Source organism: Chiloscyllium punctatum, chromosome 36 (genome assembly GCF_047496795.1).
Source record: "Chiloscyllium punctatum isolate Juve2018m chromosome 36, sChiPun1.3, whole genome shotgun sequence".
Taxonomy (NCBI): Eukaryota; Metazoa; Chordata; class Chondrichthyes; order Orectolobiformes; family Hemiscylliidae; genus Chiloscyllium; species Chiloscyllium punctatum.
This window is the reverse complement of record NC_092774.1, coordinates 58,296,036-58,319,780: the sequence shown is the minus strand read 5'-3', so window position 1 is coordinate 58,319,780 and position 23,745 is coordinate 58,296,036. Positions and strand designations below refer to the sequence as shown.

At 45.8% G+C, this 23,745-nt stretch overlaps 2 non-coding genes across 2 annotated transcripts; both read right to left on the bottom strand.

Annotated features, from left to right (window-relative positions):
• Positions 1–2,876: 2,876 nt before the first annotated feature.
• Positions 2,877–2,948, bottom strand: trnae-cuc (transfer RNA glutamic acid (anticodon CUC)). Its single transcript has one exon. It is a non-coding gene; the product is annotated as a tRNA-Glu (tRNA).
• A 20,405-nt stretch (positions 2,949–23,353) lies between these two features.
• On the bottom strand, positions 23,354–23,425 carry trnae-uuc (transfer RNA glutamic acid (anticodon UUC)). The gene has a single exon. It is a non-coding gene; the product is annotated as a tRNA-Glu (tRNA).
• Between the last annotated feature and the right edge of the window lie 320 nt (positions 23,426–23,745).

Genomic DNA, 23,745 nt, shown 5'->3' with positions numbered 1-23,745 from the left:
CACATTCCGCATTCAGACAAAGGGGTCTCTCTGATTGGCAGGAGGACCAAGCTTCTGCCGGTCCTCCAGGTCTCACCATTGGTCCTCCACAAGAAAGTCAGGGGTGGTTTCCGCGGACAGTGACGAGCAGGCTCAGTGCTTTTGCTGACACCGCAGCACATGCGCAGTGCTAGCTGACACCACGAAGCATGTGCAATACGCACTGGGAGAGGCTGGTGTTACTGACAGGTTTTAATCATCCAAATGTCAATAGGAGAAAAAAGCTGGAGCCATAACTTTATTTTTCCCTGTGGCTTGACATTTTATTCCTGTTGAAATTTGTCTTGCTGCTCAACTTTATATGTCTATTCCCCACGGTAGAGGAAGTCCAAAGCTAGAGATGTGGGAAATGTCAGAATTGTATGATAAATGGCAGAACTCATAGCAGCACTGGCATACAGAAGGATTTGGGCGTATTGATCCGTGGAAGTGGTAAAGCAGGTCGGTACAGTGGTCAAGAAGAAACACAGCACGCTTCCTTGAGTTTAAGAGTTGGCGAGTTATGTTACAGCTATTTATGCAGGCCACATTCGGAATACTACGTTCAGTTCTGGTCGCCACACTACCGGAAGGATGTGGGTGCTCTGGCAGAGGGTACAGACAAGGTTCACCAGGACATTGCCTGGTCTGAAGGGCTCTAGTTATGAGGAGAAGTGGCATAAACCTGATTTTTTTTCTCTTGGAAGACAGAGGCTGAGGGGAGACCTCGAAAAAATGATGAGACACAGAATAGCTGGACTGGGGTGGCAGGGTAACTCAGTGGTTTGCACTGATGCCACACAGTGCCAGAGACCCGGTTTCAATTTCAGTCTCGGGTGACTGTCTGTGTGGAGTTTGCACATTCTTCCTGCACGCCACGTCTCGTGTCTGCAAGGGCTTCCTCCTACATTCCAAAAATGTGTAGGTTTGGGTGGATTAGCCATGCTAAATTACCCATCGTGTCCAGGGATAAGCAGGTTAAGTTGGATTGTCTGCGTGTAAATTGCCCCAGTGTTGAGGGATGTGTACGTAGGTGTATTAGTTAGGGATAAATATAGAGTAATAGGGGTAGGAGAATGAGTCCCTGTGGGTTAGTCTTTGGAGAGTCAGTGTTGACTTGTTGGGCTGAATCGTCTGTTTCCACCCTGGAGGGATTCTATGATCGTCAGAGGCTTTTTTCCCTCCAGGGCGAAAAGGTCAACTAAAATAGGGAACAGGTTCGAGACGAGAAGGGGACTTTCAATGTTGTGAAACTTGAAAGGATTGAGAAAAGATTCACAAGGATTTTGCCAGGGTAAGAGTTTTAAACCACAGGGAGAGGCTGAATAGGATGGGGCTATTTTCCCAGGAGCATCGCAGGATGAGTGATTTTTGTCAAAGAGGTTTATAAAAACTTGAAGGTCGTGGATGGGGTGAATAGACAATGTCTTTTCCCTGGGATGGGGGAGTGCAGAACTAGAGGGCATAGGTTGAGGGCGAGAGAGGAAACATTTAAAAGGGACCTTGCAGTCAACCTTTTTATGCAGAGGATTGTGCATTAGATTACTTACAGTGTGGAAACAGGCCCTTCGGCCCAACAAGTCCACACCGCCCAGCCGAAGCGCAACCCACCCATACCCCTACATCTACTCCTTACCTAACACTACGGGCAATTTAGCATGGCCAATTCTCCTAACCTGCACATCTTTGGACTGTGGAAGGAAACCGGAGCACCCGGAGGAAACCCACGCAGACACGGGAGAACGTGCAAACTCCACACAGTCAGTCGCCTGAGGTGGGAAATAAACCCGGGTCTCTGGCGCTGTGAGGCAACAGTGCTAACCACTGTGCCACCGTGCCGCCCACTTATATAGAAGTGCATGCATGGAATGAGCTGCCAGAGGAAGTGGTGGAGGCTGGTGGCGGCATCTGGATGGGTATATGAATAGGAAGGATTTAGTGGGATATGGACCAAGTTCTGGCAAATGGGACAAGATGAATTTTGCATATCCGATTGGCATGGACAATTTAGATTGAGAATCTGTTTCTGTGCTTTACGTCTCCGACTCAATGGCTGGTGAAAAATATTGGCATTTGTCGAAACATTTATGCAGCAGAAAATTACAAGCGGGTAAAGATAAGCGTCACGTCATTGATCCACGATCCCGGTGTAGTATGGATGTATTTCCAGTAATAGAGTTAGTATGACATGGAAGGAGTCCAACAACATGGCTTCTTTTATAAAAATTCACACTTGATACTTAAATCCGAGTCTTCTGGGAATCTAAGACAACCGTGCATTAATATAAGACAGATAAGTCTGGGGTATATGGTACGTATTTGATGGAATGTTTGTGGCTCTAAAAGCCTGTTTTGCAGTTGGTTCTGGGCTCGTAATATTTAACCGCAGAATATTGTATATCTTCAGTAAGAACGTCAATACAGCATGATAGATGTCCATTCAACAACTTGAGTCCATGTGAACTCTTCATGGAGTATGCAATCCACCACATTTCCCTGCTGAATATATTTACAAATAGATCAGCACAAAGATCTTGGTTATTAAGAGAGGTCAGAATGATCCACAGAAATTAGAATTGTGTGTTTTGATTTTCTATTGTGGACTGAAAGCGGTGACCTTTGCAATCTCTTTCCACAGGAATATTACAAGAGAAGAATTTGGAGGCAGAAATCTCAGACCAAACATCACATCGAAGTCTCACAGTCGCTTGATTCACCAGGACTTGGATATTGTTGGCTTTGACAACAAGGAGGAGGCGGTCGGTCTGCTGAGTTAGGTTTTAAACGTCAATGTGACTGGAAACTCAGAGTCTCACACACCCACACACGACAGTAGTGACCCGAACACGAAAAATGGCTTCCCTGACCGGGAATCGAACCCGGGCCGCGGCGGTGAGAGCGCCGAATCCTAACCACTAGACCACCAGGGAAACATGTGCACATGTCGGTATCTCTGCTGAAAATTGTTTCGCTGCCCGGGAATCAAACCCAGGCCAGGGTCGGAAGAAGACTTTCACCGGTACAGCCACCAATGTAATTTTATGTCTCCATTGCTCCCGATGCGATCACTCCAACATTGGGGAGACTGGAGAGTCAAGTTCACATCTCCGGGACACCCGCAACTATCAACCCCATCGCCCTGTGCCCCAACATTTCAACTCCCCCTCCCACTCGGCCGAGGACATGCAGGTCCTGGGCTTCCTTCGTCGCTGCTGCCTCCCCACCCGACGCCTGGAGGAAGAACACCTCATCTTCCGCCTCGGAACACTTCAACCCCAGGGCATCAATGTGGACTTCACCAGTTTCCTCATTCCCCTTCCCCCACCTTACCTCAGTTCCAACCTTCCAGCTCAGCACTGATCTCATGACCTGTCTTACTTGCCAATCTCCCTTCCCACCTATCCGCTAAACACTCCTCTCTGACCTGTCACCTCCATCCGCACCACCATTCACATATTTTATTCATTGCTACCTTCGCCCCAGCACACACCCACCCCCAATTTATCTCTCTACCCTGAAGGCGTCCTGCCTCTATTCCTGATGAAAGGCTTTTGCCCGAAACGTCGATTTACCTGCTCCTCGCGACATGCTTGACCTGCTGTGATTTTCCAGCACCATTCCGATCTAAACTCTGGCTTCCAGTATCTCCAGTCCTCACTTTTGCCTACCCAATACACCCAGTGTGACGATTTCACATCAACAAATTGACACAAGCAGACACAACGTCTGCAGAAACCCTAGCCACATTACCTGACAATAAATACATCTGTTAAATGATGTCCAGACAACGCAAACCCCTCAGCATCATGGTCGCCCACAATCCTACCAACACACTTGAACAGCGGCTAATGAACCTGAAATACCCGATACAAACAACCAGCAAACGAATGTTATTTCACAAAATACCATACAAGGAAATATATACATGAACTCTGCCGCACAGTTCTCTGTGTCAAGAAATGCTGGGATGAGATAAGGAAGATATTTTCAGCCAAAAAGAATCGACACTGACTGGACAGCCATGTACAATCACCCCTATCAGCCCAGGATGGAAGATCCTAAGGGATGAACAGTTTCCTTATTTTTGGAAGAGTCACAAATATGAGACTGGGTTTTGGTGCTTGTTCCTTTCTACTCCCAACATCCACAGTGGTTGGGGCGGTGAGTTGGAGAAAGTGAAATGTGCCCGTGAGCAGCGTGTGGATTTCTTTCAGCTTCCTCTCCTCTGACAGCGCTGTGACTTGTCTCTGATGTTCTCAGGGACATTTACTGACGCGAGACAGTGAAAAGAGTCTCATTCCCGCAGATCAGGAATTCAAACCGTATGCCGGCTTCAGGACAATGAGAAAGATTAATTGGGGTGTGTGAAGAAGCTGTGAGCTGCATTTCAAACAGGTATGTGTAGTCAGATGCGTCATCCATTGCATCCCTGGCACTGTGCGTACCTGACGCCGCCATGCTGTAGAAATCTGACATTAACGCGGACATGCGCAGCAATGGGAACATTCACAATGTGAACAGCCAAAGACAATCACCGTCACTGCTTCCCTTCCATTGTCCCAACTTTGTGAAGCAGTATCTTTTTCTGGCAAATAAAACATATTAATCCTCAGGTGCCTGCTTCATTTCGATCACGACTTCACGCCTCTCACTGCTCTCGTCTCATTTCCAAATACTTGACTCATCGCCTCAAAAGCAGCTCTGTGGATATCTGCTTGTACCACCCTGACCAGCAGTGGGTTGCAGATTCCCGACCACTCCCAATGTGAGTGAAACATCTTTCACCCTCCACTGATTTGAATCTTAAAGAAGAACCTGGGGAACAGTCTCCCTTTCGTTTTGACGACATTTCTCATTTTGTAGTCGGCAGGGTTCACACCTGCGTGGGAAAACTGCAATAGATTTAAAGTCCGTCGCATTAACCACTCGGCCCACGAATAAAGAACCACACTGACAGCTTCATTTCTCAGGTCTCTCTGCCTGTGGAGCTGAGAAGGAGTAAATTATTGCTGGGTTTGTTTGAATCCAATCACTTCACAGGTTTCGAAAGGGTTAAATATCTGCAAATGGAGAGTCTGGTTGTTTCATCCCGAAAGATGAAATGAACTTTCAGTTAAAAGTAAAAACAGAAATTGCAGAAGCAACTGAGGAGGTCAGGCACCATCGGTGGAATGAGAATCAGAGAAAATATTTCACAACTCTGTTTTCTCCCACAGGTACTGCCAAACCTGCTGAGTTTCTCCAGCAGTTCCTCTTTCTGTCTCAGATTCTCAGCATCCGTTGTCCTCTACGTTAGAAATTAAATCAATTCAGCCTCTTGTGCAGGAATGAGAATCCTTTCAATTTCCCAAAAAATTGGCAGAGATTTCAAGGCATTTGGAAAAAAAGTAAAAGTGACATTAGGAAGAACATTTTCGCACAGGGAGTGGTTCGGATCCGTAAATGCCTGTCTGACCGTGACAAAGAGATAGATTCACGAACACCAAACGGAATTCGGTGGTCATGTTCAAAGTAACAATGTGGAGATTTACAGGGAGAAGGTAAGAGAATGATACGAATAGAGACTCTCATTTACTTGCTGTGTAGAACCAGCAGAGCTAAGGTGGGCCTCCAAATGCGCTGTGACACGTGTTGTGGTTCAGAGTGAACTCACAGTTCGACCAACGGAAGGTGGGAATTTAGAAAAAGTTTATGTTTACACAATCTCCTCACGTCAACGCAACAGCAAAATGGTTTAATTATCCGCCAGTGTAGAGAACCCGGTTCCTGGAGATGGGACAAACAGCTGGCTCAGGGATATCAGTGCACATTGCTCTCTTTGCCGCCAGTTCAGAGGGAGAACATTGGAGGGACAAAGGGGTGAGTAACGATCTGTGTAGGAGAGTGACTAACTGTTAATAGAGACTGTTCCTGGCTAACAATAAGTCGTGTGTAACAGCAGACTATGTGATAACAAGGCCTCGTGTGGGTGAGGTCGGGGTCAAGGGCATGGGGGAGCTCGGGTCCAAACAATATTGAACTCGATGTTGAAGACTGAAGGACTATAGGATCTCCAAGTGGAAAATGAGGCGTTGGTTTTCCATGAGGAGCTTAGCTTTGCTGGAACACTACTGCATGCCTGAGACAGAGAAGTTGGCCAGGGAACAGGGTGGCGTGTTAAAGTGACAGGCACCAGAAGCTCAAGGCCTATTTTTGAGGGCAGAACCGAGATGTTCTGCGAAGCAGTCACCCTGTTTATGCTTCATGCTACTTTGGGGAAACGACACTGTGAGCAACGAATGCAGCAGACTACATTGTGGCAAATGTGCAGGTAAAGTGCTGCTTTACCTGGAAGGTATGTTCGAGCCCTTGGATATTCAGGAGGGAGCAGGTGAATGGGCAGGTGTTACACATTCAGCGGTTCCAGCAGAAAGTGCCTTGGGACAATGGGAGGTGGGTGTGGGGTGTTGAGAGTGAAGGAAGAGTGGACCCGAGGTGTAAGCCCTGCCCATTTACCTCCTCTCATATATAAATCCGTGAAGTTGAAAGAACATTCCATAGAATGATTCAGTACCACGTGACTCACGAACTAATTTGTATTCATGTTCCGGGGCCAGCATCATTATTGTGTCACAGCAGCTGTAGGCCATCAGCGGGGGCTCGCCCTATGACGTCACGGTGCGGCTGAAAGCTCCCGGGACAGATTATCAAAGAAACCTCCCTGTGGGTCAGGGCAGCCCTGCATCGGGAAGCACTGGGATGGTCAACCACTATCAGTTTACATGGGGAACACATCTGCACATTACACAGCCTCGAGGCAAATTTCCCGTCCTTTTACTTAAAGTTCAAGAGCACTCAAACCGAAATTCCCCAGGTAAGTTTGGAAGAATTTCTTCCAGGTGTTCGCTAAATATATCTATGAGCACTTCGTTAAAGTTTGAACGTTGCGAATGTTGAAATTTTGTGCTTTTGAGCGAAATCACAGTTCGAAAAACAGAATGTGGGAATTTAGACAGAGTTTATACTTCCACGACGGCGATATGTCTGCGGGTGCGTGATGGGAGCATCACCCAGAAGGAAAACCATCTCTCCTGTTCAGTCAATGTCGTCTTTAGCAGCTTTCCCGTATAACGGCGCTGTGTTCTGCCACTCGCCTTCTCATCTCTTTCCCAAAACACTTCGATATAAATATTTCACATTGATAGACTGGCCCAATGTGCACAGTTGAGATGACACCCTCGTGGAGGTCTGAGTGGTCTTCTGTTGTTCTCTGTATCCTATGCTGAGGAGAGCAATGCTTGTCACTGGTCACTCCGGTGTTAGAGAAAAGTTTAGAATCAAAACGGTTTAACTTTCTGCCAGTAGAGAGAACCCGGTTCCTGGGGCCGGGAGAAACAGCAGCAGGGAGACAAAATGAGAAGCAGCTGTTCTGGAAACTCTGCCGCTTGCAATTCTCAGAGCAATGTCAAATGCATTTCACACTGAGCAAGACTCAGCTGGTTGAAGAGGTAGAGTAGGTGTCTGTGGGTGGTGTTGGTGTGGCTGCTTGGTATCTGGGTATGATTCTTGATGTTGGTCTTCTACTGCGGAGGCTTGCAAGTAATCCAGGGTTCAAATCTCGGACGAGCCCGCAATTTCTGGTTTGTGTAAGAGTGCCCGGTTAATTTTCTCAAAAAGCACCTTCGCTAAACTCGGTTGGGCTGCTTGGAGTACAAACTGAGCATAAAGCAAGGGAGTGAAATGATGGAATATTGCGTTGACGTCAGTAGTGCCGTGTTTAAGGAATGTCAGCGAAGAGGGTAGATTGGAAAATTAGGACAGCTCTCCTCGGAGAACAGAAGTTTGAAATCTGGCCTGATTGAAGCTTTCCAAGTCATGCGGGATCCAGACAGAGAAAGTAACGCAGTTTAAATGCTCCCACGTCTGAAAGGATCAGTAATGATTCGGCAGAGTTTTAAAGTAATGAGGAAAAGAACTAAAAGTGACATTCGGAAGGGTGTGGTTAGGGTCAGCAAATCCCTATCTAACATTGACAAACAGGCAGATTCAATAGCTGCATAGGGGAATTCGGTGTTCATGCTTAAAGTAACAATATGCAGAATTACACGGAGAAGGCAAGAGAATGATACGAATAGAGACACACGTTTACTTACTGTGTCGAATCAGCAGAGCGAAGGTGGGCCGCATGGCGTCCGTCTGCGCTGTGACACATGATGTGATTCAAAATGAAATCACAGTTCGAACAACAGAATGTGGGAGTTTAGAAAACAAGTTTATATTTACACAGTCTCCATACGTCTGTGAAACAGCATATTACACGACAGCAGTGGAGATCTTTGACATCAGTCTCGAACGTGCATGCCACATGCCAGACGAAAAGCTGAAGAGACCTGTGGAAAACGGTTTCGTGCTGGGAGTAACCCAGCGGTCGATGGATTGAAACCATCCTCTGCTGTTGCTCGATACTTCCTTGAGCAGCTTCCTTTTGTAATGGTGCTGTGCTCTGTTCTGTATCTTGCCTTTGCACCTACTTCCTGAGTGTCTGAATGCCCTCTATCATACCGATACACTCGCGTAACTCACACGGTTCCAGTAACATGCTTTTTGGAGGTCTGAGTGGTCTATTCCTGTTCGTAGTCGGTTTCCTATGCACTGATTCGCAAAACCACTTCTCTGCGATGCCAATGAGCTGATAAAGTTGAAACACATGCCTTGCAGCTTCATCCATTTCCTGCAGTAATTCACCACGCTGGGTCGGACGAGAATGACAAGACGATCAGCATTTCATAAACTGTATCACCACTCAGATACAGTTCCTTACTATTAGGACAGATATCACTTATTGTGAGTAACCTCAGAGAGAGACAAGTGACAGACAGTCGCCGTGACTCAATGGGCTGAACGCCTCTGTCGGCGGGAGAATGCTGCTACGCGTTTATGCCGTCCCACTGCCTGTCTCTGGGACAGACTGAGGGAGCAATAACGTTCATTTTTAACCGTCCCTTCCGTGTTGGACCGCCTGCAGTCCCGTGGGGACTGCCTGCAGCTCAGGGTCGTGGGGATAGCTGTCAGTGAGTGAAGGTTTCACTCGGATTCTTTTCACCTGGGACACTTGGGGCTCAGATGTTAACTGCTGCATGGTCGCAGCAAAGAAAGCGATGCCCACTTTGCAATAGACTTTCCGTAAGATTGCTGCGTGAAGACGATTTCTGAACACCAAGCAGGCTGCACATCAATGTGAATTTACCTGGGCGAAGAGTCCTCGGTGTTCATTTCTCTCTGTCCTGCCAGCACAGCATCTTTCTGTCTCTCTGATATCAGACCTTTGGAGAAAGTTCACAATCAAAGCTCACTTCCCACGCATTAGTGTAACTGATACCTCTCACCGCAAGGGATTGAGAGAGAGAGCAGAAGAGCGAATGGACTCTTCCCTCCAACACCCACCAACCCCCCCGCACCCCACCCCCCGCATCCCGCTCCCAGAACAGCTTGCAAGTAGGAACAAATTGGTTTCATTATCCGCCAGTGGAGAGAGTCCAGTTCCTGGGGATGAGACAAACATCAGCTCCCCGGGGACAGAATGACAAGCAGATGTTCTGGAAACTGCTGCTTGCAATTCTTGCAGCAAAGTAGAATGTATTTCACACTGAGCAAGTTCAGCTGGCTCAGAGTCTCCAGTGAACATTGCTCTCTGAGTTTATATTTGCACATCGGCGACATGTCTACACAACAGCACGTGACACTACAGCAGTGAAGATCTTTTGACGTCATTCTCGAACATGCAAGTCACACGCCAGATGAAAAGCTGAATACTTCTCTGGAAAAGCAGGAGAATTGCACAGCGGGTGCATGCTGGGATCATAACCCAGAAGCGAAACCATTTTCTCCTTTTCACTTAATGTCGTCTATAACAGCTTTCCCGTATAACGGCGCTCTGTTCTGTTCCTTGCCTTGTCATCTGCTTCCCAAAACGTCGGGTATCTGATTTAAATATGTCACATTGATACACAAGTCAAATTTATACAGTTGCGCTTGCACACTTTCGGAGCTCTGAGTTGTCTTGTCCAGTTTTCTGTCGGTGTGTTCTGAACTCAAGTTTTAAACCTCTTCCCTCTGATGGCAATGAACCGGTGAAGTTGTAACACATGACTTGCTGGTTTGGTCCATTCTTGTAAAGAAACCAACGTCCGTGTAATAAAAGACTTTCTGCAGGATTGCTGTGTCAAGACAAATTCTGAACACCAAACAGGCTGCACCAAAATACACTCATATCAATTTGCCTGAGGGAAGAGTCTCTGGTGTCCATTTCTCTCTGTGCCGGCATCACAGCATCTTTGGAATAAGTTCAAAGTTGCCCATTTCCTACGCATGACTGTAACTGACTTCTCCTGCCTCACGTCATAGTGAGAGAGAGCAGAAGAGCGAAGGGGCTCTGCCTTCCACCAGCACAGCTGGCAAGTAGAAACGAAATGGTTCAATTATCCACCAGTGGAGAGAGCCCGGTCCCTCGGGACGGGGCAAACAGCAGTGTCCTGGGAGCAGCGAGACAGAAAGAGAAGCAGATGTTCTTGAAACTCATTACTCTTGTAATTCTGGGAGCAATGTACAATGTATTTCGTACTGAGCAACTCCCAGTTGCTTCAGGAGCTGGGCGCGTGCATGACTTTTGGCTCGTTGGTCTCGGGGTGTGATGCTAGCTTTGGGTTTTCCAGCTTATACAGACGGGTGGGAGGTGCCGGGCTCCAATTCCAGGCAAACCCTCATTTCTTAAATTGACCTGAGCAAAAATGCCGGGTCAGTTTTCTCAAAAAGCCGCTTCGTTAAATCAGATCGGACTGCCTGAATTAGGAATGGGACAGAGGTATCATTGCAGTGAACACGGCGAAGGGAAACACTTGCTCAAAGTGAGAACAAGTATTGCAGACTTTTCGCCCGCGCAATCCGAGTCTGAATGAATCCTCCACCTGTATTACGCTCAATTCTGAGGGTGATACTTCAGGAAGCGGGGAGGGAAGTCATTGCAGACAGCTCTGAACAGGTTGAAGTGAATGTTACCGTGTATGAGGATTGTCAGTCATGAAGGTAGATTGGATAGTTTGGGGCAGCTCTCTTTGGAGAACAGAAGGCTGAAAGCGAGTCTGATTGAAGTTTTCCACGTCATTTAGGGTTTAAAACAGAGGAAATAATGCAGTGAAAATGCTCCCAGGCCTGAAAGGATCGAGAACAATTTGGCAGAGATTGAAAGTCATCAGGAAAATAAGTAAAAGTGACATTAGGAAGACCGTTTTCGCACAGGGAGTGGGGTCAGTAAGTCGCTGTCTGACAGTGACAAAGAGGCAGATTCAATGGACACAAAAGGGAATTCGGTGGGCATGTTCAATGTAACAATGTGCAGATTTACAGGGAGAAGGCGACAGAATGAGACACTTATTTACATATTGTGTTGAACCAGCAGAGCGAAGGTGGGCTGCATGGCCTCAGTCTGCGCTGTCACACATTTTGTGATTCTGAGTGAAATCGGAGTTGGACCAATAAAACGTAGGAAATTTGACAACGGATATATTCTGCCCAACAGGATACTCCATCACAGCAATGAAGGTGTTTTGACATAATTCTCGAAGGTACATGACACAAAGCAGATTCAAAACCGAGTATTCCTTTGAATCACTGAGTAATTTGTTTCCAGTTATTCAGTTGAGGTGAGCGGAGTTGCGCATTGGGAGCCACTCCAGTTGATAGGTCGAAGCCGTTTTCTCCTGTGTGATAGTCCAACCAGCACTCCAATTTGCTGTGCTTCCAGTCAGAAGATGCAGATTACTATCCCATACTGATACACGGGCCACGATGACCCAGATGTGGTGACAAGCTTGTGAAGGGCTGAGTGCTCTTCTCCTGTTCTCTGTCTGGCTGCTGTGATCCGAATCATCAAACCCCTCTTCTCCGAGATAGGAATAAACTGTTGAAGGTGAAACACCTCAGTTGTGGTGTGTTCCATGCGCAGGAGGCCCTGCAGTAATTCCCACAGTTTCACACAGCAGCATCCTCTCGGTGAATTACGCTTGGCAAAAATATCGACTGAACCAAATCAATGTCCGCCATTGGATTTTACTGACACCGTTTATAAAATTCAGGCTCACCGTTAATGTGGAGAGGGGCCGTCAGACTGTAGTTTCCGCTCCTTCTGTTGAATAAAGATAATTTTAACTGAGTCCAGTGAGAGGAAAGGATATGCTGTTGGTGGGAAACATTTCTATCTGAACTCGCATTCACTCTCCTGATAGATTGAAACATAAAGCTGGGAGTCTCTGGATTATGTTGTAAAAAAATTGGTATTATGTTATTCACACCGTGCTGTCACCAACTGAATGAAACGTCTGCCCAGAGGGAGGCGGCTGTGTTTGAATCCCGTGATGAACTGGGGGAGCTGAGCATTTACCCAAACAATGGACATACCACCTCCCAGACACTGTGTTCACAAATCAAACTGACAGCAAAGCTTCACGTGTGATTGAAAGTTCCTGGAAGGAAGGCTTGGCTCAACAAATACTCCTTTCTTAATTTGCAATGTAAGAAGCGGATATTAGTGCGCTGGACGTGATTTGAACACGCAACTTTCGGATCAGGAGTCAGACGCGCTACGGTGGCGCCACAAGCTCACGGATGGCAAACGCCCACTATTCATGCTTAAGGGAAATGATCGTACAACAATGATTTTACGTCATGACGAACAACCGAGATCAACAGTTCATGTCTGTTCTGTCTCTCCCCCCTCTCCTTCTTTCTCTCGAAACAATTTCTAACTCTACCTCAATAAAAAGGTGAAAGAACTGCGGATGCTGTATATCAGAAACAAAAAACACAGTAGTTGCGGGTGACCCTTCTACAGAACTGATGGTGATCGGGAAAACGTTGGTTTATATGCAGGAAATACTGTGGGAGGAAGGCGGATGCAGTAAATGACAGATCAGGACAGAGCCCAAAGCGAGGGAAGAATTGTTGGACAGAAAAGGGAGTTGATAACGATCCGCGTGGGATGGTAAATGGAGACTGTTCATGGCTAAGAATACGTAGTGTATAATGAAAGACTATGTGATAACAAGGCTTGGTGTGTGTGGAAATGACGAGGATACTATGGATTGCAGACCCTAGAGTTATTGAATTCGATATTGGGACCGGAGGATGTATGGTCCCCAAGTGTAATATTCGGTGCTCTTCGTTCTGCTGGTGCTGAGCTTCGATGGAACACCATAGCAAACCTGAGACAGAGATATTGGCCAGGGAACAGGGTGGGCTGTGGAATTGGCAGGCAACTGGAAACTCAGGGTCTTTTTTGCGGGCAGAACGTAGATGTTCTGTGCAGCAGTCACCCAGTTTACACTTCGTTTTCCCCAATGTGGATTAGACCACATTGTGAGCAGCAAATGCAGTAGACTTGGTTGTGGGAAGTGCAGGTAAAGTGCCCCTTCACCTGGAAGGTACGTTTGGGTCCTTGTGTAGTGAGGAGGGAGCAGGTAAATGGGCTGGTGTCAAACATTCGGCAGTTGCAGGAGAAAGTGTCGTTGGACTGTTGTGGTGGGAATAGGGGTAGGGTTGATGGAAATGAAGGAAGAGTGGAACCAAGGTATACTCCTGCCCATTTACCTATCCGCCAAATAGAGGAATTTGTAAAGAGTGCACAAGGAAATTTTCTAATTCACAATGAGGATGTACATACTGGCGAGGGTGCAAAACCTAAGGGCCAGCAACCATAATTCTATTAACATTAGAATAGAGATTGGAAATAATATATCAGATCTAAAAGTTGAAGTTCTAAAATTGAGCAAGACTCAGGTATTAGTCAAGATCTTTCAAAAGCTGATTGGGGGCAGATGTTTGCAGGTTAAAGGACTGCTGGAAAATGGGAAGCCTTCAAATATGAGATACCCAGAGTCCAGACACAGTATATTCCAGATAGGGTGAAAGGAAAGGCTGGTAGGTGTAGGGAATGCTGGATGGCTAGAGAATTTGAGATTTTGGTTAAGATAAAGAAGGATGCATATATCAGGTGTCGACAGAGAGATCGAATGAATCCTTAGAGTATAAAGGCAGTACGAGCATACTTAAGAGGGAAATCATGAGGTCAGAAAGGGGACATGAGATAGCTTTGGCAAACAGAGTTAAGGATAACCCAAAGGGTTTTTATAAATACATTAAGGACAAAAGGATAACAAGGGTGAGAATAGGGACCCTCAAAGATCAGCAAGGCGGCCTTTGTGTGGAGCTGCAGTAGATGGGGGGCGGGGGGTGGGGTGTGTGATTCTGAACGGATATTGTGCATCAGTGTTTACTGTGGAGAAGGGCATGGAAGACATAGAATGTGAGAAAGTAGATGGTGACATGTTGAAAAAATGTCCATATTACAGATAAGAAATTGCTGGATATTTTGAAATGCATAAAAGTGGACAAATCCTGAGGACTTGATCAGGTGTACCCTAGAACTCTGAGGGAAACTGGGCAAGTGATTGGTGGGCCTTTCACTGAGATATTTCTATCATCAATAGTCACAGGTGAGGTGCCGGAAAGCTCGAGGGTGGCTAATGTGCTGCCACTATTCAAGAAAGGTGGTAAGGAAAAGTCAGGGAACTCGAGACCTGTGAGCCTGACATTGGTGATGGGCACGTTTTTGGAGAGAATCCTGAGAGATAGGATTTGCATGTATTTGGAAAGGCAAGAATTGATTAGGGATTGTCAGCATGGCTTTATGCTTGGGAAATCAGGTCTCACGAATTTGATTGAGTTTTTTGAAGAAGTACAAAGTGGATTGAAGAGGGCAGAGCGATGGACGTGATCTATATGGAATTCAGGAAGGCATTCATCAAGGTTCCTCATGGGAGACTGGTGAGCAAGGTTTAATCTCAAGGCATGCAGGGACAACTAGCCATTTGGATACAGAACTGGCTAGAAGAAAGAAGACAGAGGGTGGTGATGGAGGGTTGCTTTTCAGACTGAAGGCCTTTGACCAATGGTGTACCACAAGGATCGATGCTGGGTCCGCTACTTTTTGTAATTTATATAAATGATTTGCATGTAAACGGAGGAGGTATAGTTCGTACGTTTGTAGATGACACCAAAATTGGAGGTGTAGTGGACAGCAAAGAAGGTTACCTCAGATTACAAAAGGACCTTGATCAGATGGGCCAAAGGGTTGAGGAGTGGCAGATGGAGGTTAATGTAGATAAATATGAGGTGCTGCATTTTGGAAAAAACAAATCAGAGCAGGACTTTTACAATTAATGGTAAGTTCCTTGGAAGTGTTGCTGAGCAAAGAGACCTTGGAGTTCAGGTTGATAGTTCCTTATAAGTAGAGACGCAGGCTGATTGGATAGAAAAGAAGGCGTTTGGTATGCTTTCCTTTGTTGGTCAGAGCATCGAGGATAGATGTTGGGAGCTCATGTTGCCACTGTACAGAACATTGGTCAGGCCACGTTTGGAATATTGCATGTAATTTTGATCTGCTTCCTATAGGAAAGATGTTGTGAAACTAGAAAAGGTGCAGAAAAGATTTACAAGGATTTTGCCAGGGTTGGAGGGTTGAGCTATAGGGCGAGGCTGAATAGACTGTTTTCTCTGGAGTGTCGGAGGCTAAGGAGTGACCTTATAGAGGTTTATAAAATCATGAGGGATATGGATAGAGCAAATAGACAAGTTAGTTTCCCTGGGATGGGGGAGTCCAGAACTACAGGGCATAGTTTTAGGGAAGGGAGGGGAAAGATGTAGAAGGAACTTAAGGGGCAAACCTTTCACGCAGAGGGTGATGCATGTACGGCATGAGCTGCTGGAGTAAGTGATGGAGGCTGTATAATTACAGCATTTAAAATGCATCTGGATGTGCATATGAATAGGAAGTTTTTATGGGGATTTGGGTCAAGTGCTGGCAAATGGGACTAGATTAGGTTAGGATATCTGGGCTGCATGGACGAGTTGGACCGAAGGGTCTGCTTCTGTGCTGTACATCTGTGTCGCTCTGTGAGACTCCATGGGCCTCTCTAGGAGAAAATGAGGACTGAAGATGCTGGAGATCCGAGCTGAAAATGTGTTGCTGGATAAGCGCAGCAGGTCAGGCCGCATCCAAGGAGCAGGAGAATCAACGTTTCGGGCATGAGCCCTTCTTCAGGAATTTTTATCTATAAACTATAAACATTCCCTTAGTTAAATATTGTGAAGTGTGAAGCCATTGTTTTCGTCCCCAAGTTCGACCTGAGCACCCCCTCCCCCATCTCAGTAACTCTGTTGACAGCCTTCATGTCACATTTAAAACGAGGATCAATAGATTCGTGAAGAGTCGGGGGATGAACAGTTACAGGAAAAAGGCAGGAAAGTGAATGTGGGGAATGTCAGATCAGCTACAATTCTACTCAATGGAAAAGCAGGCTCAAGGTGTTGAATGGCATTTTCCAATTCCTATTTCTTATGGTTCCCGAGCCCTTCACAAGGTGTGTGTGTGTGTGTGTGTGTGTGTGTGTGTGTGTGTGTGTGTGTGTGTGTGTGTGTGTGTGTGTGTGTGTGTGTGTGTGTGCTGTCTGGATGCGCACGCACGTGCATACATGCATGCACGGTTCGTGAATGGTAGATTTTCTGCCCTAAAAAGGACAGTTTCTGTAGAAACACAACAGTTCTGGTAGCATCTATGAAGAAACAAGTGTTATTGCTTTGAGTCCCGTGAACCTTCAAAACTTGGCTGGATTCAAAACATTTACTGGTTTCTCCCCACAGATGCTGCCAGACCTGCTGCGTTTCCCCAGCAATTTTGCCTTTTGATGCTGATCTCCAACAGCTGCAATTCATTATTTTAGTAAATAACTGTTTCCTGGTTGCCAGGACAGAGAGAAACTTTCACCTCCAGATCTCTTTATTAGTTGAACATAAATTCCACCAGCAGCCATGATGGGATTTGAATTTGCGTTCTCAGAAGACCTAGTTCTCTAGGTTGCTCAACCAATCTTCCCTTCAATGACAATTTTCTCCTAACTATTTTCCTTTATTCATTCACGGGATGTCGCATTTTGTCTCCCACTATTGTTCTGGTAAACATCAACTTAACTTTCCCGCTGTTTCCCCATAATCATCAATTCCCTTTCGGATTAAAAAAAAAATTAGTTTTTTAATGCACTTAACAATCCAGTCGATTCAGCGTCTTCCTGTAGCTTAAACCCTCCAACCCTGGCAGCATCCTTGTAAATGTTTTCTGAACCCTTTCAAGTTTCATAACCTCCTTCCTGTAACAGAGAGCCCAGAATTGCCTGCAGTATTCCAACAGGGGTGTAATCAATGTCCTCTCTGAAGATGACTTTAAAAAAGATAACAACAGGCAAATCAGGTTACTTGGGTATGACTTTCCCATAGCAGTTTGTTTTGGCTGTCCTTCATTAATCTATTTTTTTTTCAGTAATGAGAAAATATTTTGTGGGATGTGATGATTGCGAGCACATCCAACATTTGCTCATTGTCCCTCATGGCCCTTGAACAGAGGAATTGTGACTACATGCTAGAAGGCAGTTGAGAGTCAACCACATTATAGTAGGTCTGAAGACACAAGGGGTGTGTGTGTGTGTGTACGTGTGTGTGGGGGGGGGGGGGAGTGGGGGGGCACGCAGGACGTGCATACAATCATGCAGGATTCATGAATGGTAGATTTCCTGCCCTAAAAAGGACAGTTTGTTGAGAAACACAATAATTCTGGTAGCATCTATAAAGAGACAACAGTGTTACTGCTTTGAGTCCAGTGGTCCTTCAAAACTTGGCTGGATTCAAAAGATTAACTGGTTTCTCTCCACAGATGCTGCCAGACCTGCTGCGTTTCCCCAGCAATTTTGCCTTTTGCTGCTGATCTCCAACATCTGCAATTCATTATTTTAGTGAATAACTGTTTCCTAGTTGCCAGGACCGAGAGGAACTTTCACTTTCAGGTCTTTTTATGAGTTGAACACGAGCAGCCATGATGAGATTTGAATTTGTGTTCTCAGAAGATCTGTGGGTTGCTCAACCATTATCACTAGATGCCAATCTTCCCTTCAATGACAATTTTTTCCTGAATATTTTCCTTTATTCATTCATGGGATGTCGCACTTTGTATCCCATTATTGTTCTGGTAAACATCAACTTCACTTTCCCACTGTTTCCCCATAATCCTCAATTCCCTTTCTCATTTAAAAAAATATATATCTTAGTTTTGAATGCACTTAACAATCCAGGCTCAACAGCTGTCCGAAACATACAATCCCTTATTTGCAGGTTATTCCCTCTGGTTCTAAACTCACACACAAGGGGAAACTTTCCCACATCTAGCCTGTCACGTCTCCTCAGAATCTTGTTTGTGACAATAATATTTCCTCGAAATCTTCTAACTGCTATTAAACACAGGCCCAACCGACTCATTTCTCCTCATAAGACATTATTTCCATCCCTGATACCATCCTGGTCAACCTTCTCTGGACTGCCTCCAATGCCAGTATATCTTTCCTTAGCTAAAAGGCCCAAAATTGTTCCCAGTGTTCAGTTGTGGCCTAATTGGTGTCTGATTTCGGTTCATAATAACCTCCCCACTTTGATACTCCATTTAAAAACCAACATCCCATTTGCCTTCCCTATTACTCACTGAACTTGGATGAAGTGTTCATGGATGCGAGCTTGCAAATCCTCCTATTCAGCAGCTTTCTCCATTTAACATTCAGCACTTTTCCTCCGGGCAAAGTGCACAACCTCATTTTCCCACATTCTATTCCATCGGCCAAGGTTTTGCTCATTTGCTTAACCTGTCGATATCCCTCTCCATGTCATCCTCACCACCTGCATCCCAATCAACTGTCTCTGCTGCAGTCTTGGCAATAGTACATTCACTTCACTTATCCAAGTAATTCATATCCATATTGTAAATAATTTTGGCCCCAGCACTGATCCCTGTGGTACATTGCTAGCTACAATTTGCGATCCAGAACATAACCCTTACCCCTACTATATCATTGGTTAGCCAATCATCTATTCATATGATCAGAGCGTCTCCAATATCATGTGAATATCATTGGCTCTGCCAGCAAGTCTTTCCAAACTGTCCTTGAAAAAGTGGTGATGAGCTGCCTCTTAAATTGCTTCACAAATATGATGTGGTCTATAATAAAAGCTCAGGAGCGAGTTCCAGGATCTTTATCAATAACATCGAAGCAATGCGTAAATGTCACATTTGAAATGTTGTGTTCACACTTATCTCCTCTTGCTGGTTGAAGTGATGGAGTGGAAGTTACTCTTGAAGAGCCGCCACTCATATAATCAAGCCAGACAGATCGATTGTGGCCACACACTCTGTCATTGTGACTTCTCATCAATCTATATTCTTTCCATCCAAGTTTTAGTCACATCAAACTGCCACGCAATGCTGTTATGGCCTCAGTAAGCTAGAATAACGTGAAGATCGCTGGGATGATTTTCTACATCCGACTGCAATACAAACACAGATCATTGTTTCCAGTTTTGGTGGAACAAAAGACATCGTATTGGTGGATAACTACAGTTAGTGCAAACACAGCTAGCCATCGATAAATATTAATCCTGTTCACTTCAATGGCCAAATTTCAATTCAGAAACCAAGTGCACTCGGCTGCTTGTAACAGAGACAACATGACAAAATGGCTCATAGGAGGAGAAATGGGACATTGAGGAGAAGTGAAATGTTTGCTTTTGGTCACCTCCACAATTGTTAGAAAAACAGGTTGAAAGGATTCTTAAAAGGTGTCTGAAGGAGTGGTGAGGGATAACACTTCAGACAGCGCAAAGTGGAAGACCACTTTGTAGTGGAAGGAAAAGACATTCCTTATTTCTGAAAGAACTGGGAAACAGAAGAAGGGATGAAATCTGACTTGGGAGCTATTTCCTATTTGTTGAGGATGTTGCTTCATCACAGTCTTGGCTTAGAGCATAAGCTCTTCATCAGGAATAAAGGGTGGCCCAAGGGGGCTGAGAGATAAATGGGAAGGAAGTGGGGCTGGAGGGAAGGCAGCTGGGAGTGCAATAGGTAGATGGAGGTAGGGATTGATGGTGATAGGTCAGAGATGAGGGTGAAGTAAATAGGTGAGAAGCAAGGTGGACAGGTATGACAGGTCAAGAGGTTGGTGTCGAATTGGAAGGTTGGATCTGCGACATGGTGGGGGAGAGGAAATGAGGAGACATTGAGCAATAGCGTCACATGGTTTTGACCCATCGACCTATGCTTACCTACCCAACACACTCAGGCAGCACTACTCTGCTTTTGGGCTCCCAGCAGCTGGATTGTGGATCAGTTTAAAGTAGGTCTTATATCTCTGACAACATCGGTACAAAAGGCAGTGAAGCAAGGTTTCAGCACTCAGGCTTTTATCAGTTCGGGAATTGAGTACAGATGTTGGCATGTTATGTTGTAGTTATACAGGACGTTGATGAGGTTGCACCTGGAATATTGTGGTCAGTTTTGGTCCCCTTGGTGTTCTGACTTCTGACTTCTTCAACTCTGGGTTTGTGTTGAACTTGATGGGCTACTTTGTCCAACTCAGCATGTTTAAATAGTATTCCTCAGAAGGATACATTTGAAACTTTTCAGGAGGTGAGCTCAACAAGATTGAACTATTCAAAGTTACTTGGACTTTATTTTAAAATTACATCAGGACCAGTAGTCAGAGATACATACAGCATGGAAACAGACCCTTTGGTCCAACTTGCCCATGCTGACCTGATATCCTAAATTAATCTAGTCCCATTTGACAGCACCTGACCCATATACTCTGGCAGCTCATTTCATATATATACCACCCTCTGCATGAAGATGTTGTCCCTTTAATATATTTCGCCTCTCATCCTTAACCTATGCCCGCTAGTTCTGGACTCTCCCAACCCACGGAAAAGACCTTGTCTGTTACCCTGTCCATGCCCCTCATGATTTTGTAACCTCTATTAGATCACTCCTCTGTCTCCGATGCTCCAGTGAAAACAGCTCCAGCCTATTCAGCCTCTCCCTGGAGCTCAAGCCCTACAACCCCCAGCAACATTCCCATAAATTATTTCTCATGGAGAAGTCAACGTTTCAGTCCTGAAGAAGGGTTAATACCCAAAACGCTGACTACTCCACATCCTGGTGCTGCCTGGCTTGCTGCATTCTCCCAACCTCCTGCTTGCCAACTTCGGGTTGCAACATGTAGTGTCTCAGTGTTTACCACTGCAGCCTCACAGTGCCGGGCACCCAGGTATGATTCCAGCCTTGGCTGACTGTCTGTGAGGAGTTTGCACATTCTCCCAGTGTCTGCGTGGGTTTTCTCTGGGTGATCTTGTTTTCTGCAATAATCCAAATATGTGCAAGTCATGTGGATTGGCCATGCTTAACTGCCCATAGATTTAGGTACATTAGTCAGAGGGAAATGGGACTGGGTAGGTTACTCTTCGGAGGGTTGGTGTGGACTTGTTGGGACAAATGGCCTGTTTCCACACTGTAGCTAATCTCATCTGCATTACATTTGTCACTAACGAATGGCAGAGTAGACTCGAAGGGCCGAATGGCCTAACTTCTGCTCCGATGGTCTTGCGGTCTTGGGTTTTTTTGGATCATTTTATTGGCAATGTGCAGTCCCTGGCTGAATGAGTAGCAGTGCCCGCGCTAGTGCTTCCTCAAGTTGCAAGAAAACATGAATCACTTCCCACACTCGGGCCAGCTGAAGGGCCTCTCCCCAGTGTGGACACACTGGTGATTCAGCAGGGCGGAGGAATTGCTGAAGGCCTTCCCGCACTCGTGGCAGGAGAACGGCTTCTCCCTGGTGTGAATGGACTCGTGCCTCAGCAGGGCTGGGTTACTGTTGAAGGCCTTCCTACACTTAGGGCAACTGAAAGACCTCTCCCACATGTGGACACACCAATGGGCCAGCAGATTGGAGGAAAGAGCAAAGCCCATGCTGCACTCAGGACAGCAGAAGGGCCTCTTCCCCTCTGTGGACCCATTGGTGCTTCAGAACCCTTTCAAATTTCACAATATCCTTCTGATAGGATGGAGACCAGAATTGCACACAATATTCCAAAAGTGTTCAAACCAATGTCCTGTACAGCCACAACATAACTTCCCAACTCCAATACTCAGTCAGAGGATTGGGAAATCTTTCAAAACCCACAAAAAAAAACAGAAAAGAATGGAGGGACAAACCGAGTTTTTGTGAGTCAGCTTGGAAGCATCAATGAGAAATCGGCGGATTGGGTTTATTGTGCACCCATTCTCATTAAAAACACTATATACGTATTTCTCTTCTGCTCTTCGTAGTTTCTCTGTGCAACGTGGCTCGTTGAAATAATGTCCTGATGCAGCTTCGTTTGTGGGTGTTGGGATGATTGCTTCTGTGGTTAAATATTTGTGTTGTGTGTTTTGTTTTTCTGTCGACGCTAGTCTGAAATTCCCCATTGACTGTTCGCTGTACTGTGACGTCTAGGAATGGCATTTTGTTGTTGTTCTCCTCCTCTTCAAACCAGGTGCCCCCCCCCCCCCCTACCAGGCCATAGTCTCACTACTTGGAACACCAATATACAGACGAGTCAAAGGCCTCCACTGAAGACTAAAACACCAAATCGAAGATTCACGCCACCCCATTTACTCCATCCAAGAATTCCTGAACACCAAAGACACTAAGATAGAAGGGGATGGAATAATGCTGTCCTTTGACATAGCACCATTGTTCACATCCATTAACATCAACGTGGCCAAAGAAAACTGAAGACACTACGCGAAGAACCAAGACAAAAACACAGCACCAACTTCATCAGCAAAGATAACACTGCCAACCTCGTGGAACTGTGCCTTACCACCCACTTCATATTCAGTAACAAGCCCGACAAACAAATCAACAGAACATCCACGAATCCATCAGTGTCAGGATTCCTCGCAGAAGCAATAATGCAGAGACTCGAACAAACAGCCCTTCCAACGATCGAACCCAAACTTTGGGTCCGCTACAACGATGACACTTTTGACATCAAAAAATGAAACAAATTAGAGGAAACCTACAACACCATCAACAATATCCTTTCTGGCATAAAATTCACAAAAGAGGAGAAGAACAACAAAATGCCATTTCTCGATGTCACAGTAGAGCGAACAGTCAATGGTCAATTCAAAACAGCGTCTACAGGAAAACAACGCACGCGAATCAAGAACTGAACTACAGAAGCAATCATCCCTACACACACAAACAAATCTGCAACAGGATGCTATTTCAACGAGCCACGACACACTGCCGCACCCAGGAACGACGAAGATCAATCAAAAACTGAACAGCACATTGAAGAAGAACGGGTAGTGTATAAACTCTGAGGAAATGCCTTCCGCAACCGGGAATCGAACCCGGGCCGCGGCGGTGAAAGCACCGAATCCTAACCACTAGACCACCAGGGAGATGCGGGCCAAATCCGTCAGCTCTACTGAAAATTACTTTCCTGAACGGAAATCGAACCTGGGCCGCGGCAGTTAGCAGGCATCCAACATTGTCATTTCTTGTATCCATTGCTCCCGATGCGGTCTCCTCTACATTGGGAGACTTGAGACTCCTCGCAAAGTCAAGTCACAGCGTTTGAGGGAACATCTCCAGGACACCCGCACCAATCAACTCCATCGACCTATGGCACAAAATTTCAACCCCCCCCTCCCACTCTGCAGAGTAAATGCAGGTCCTTTTCCAGCACCACTCTGATCTAACCTCTGCTTTCCAGCATCTG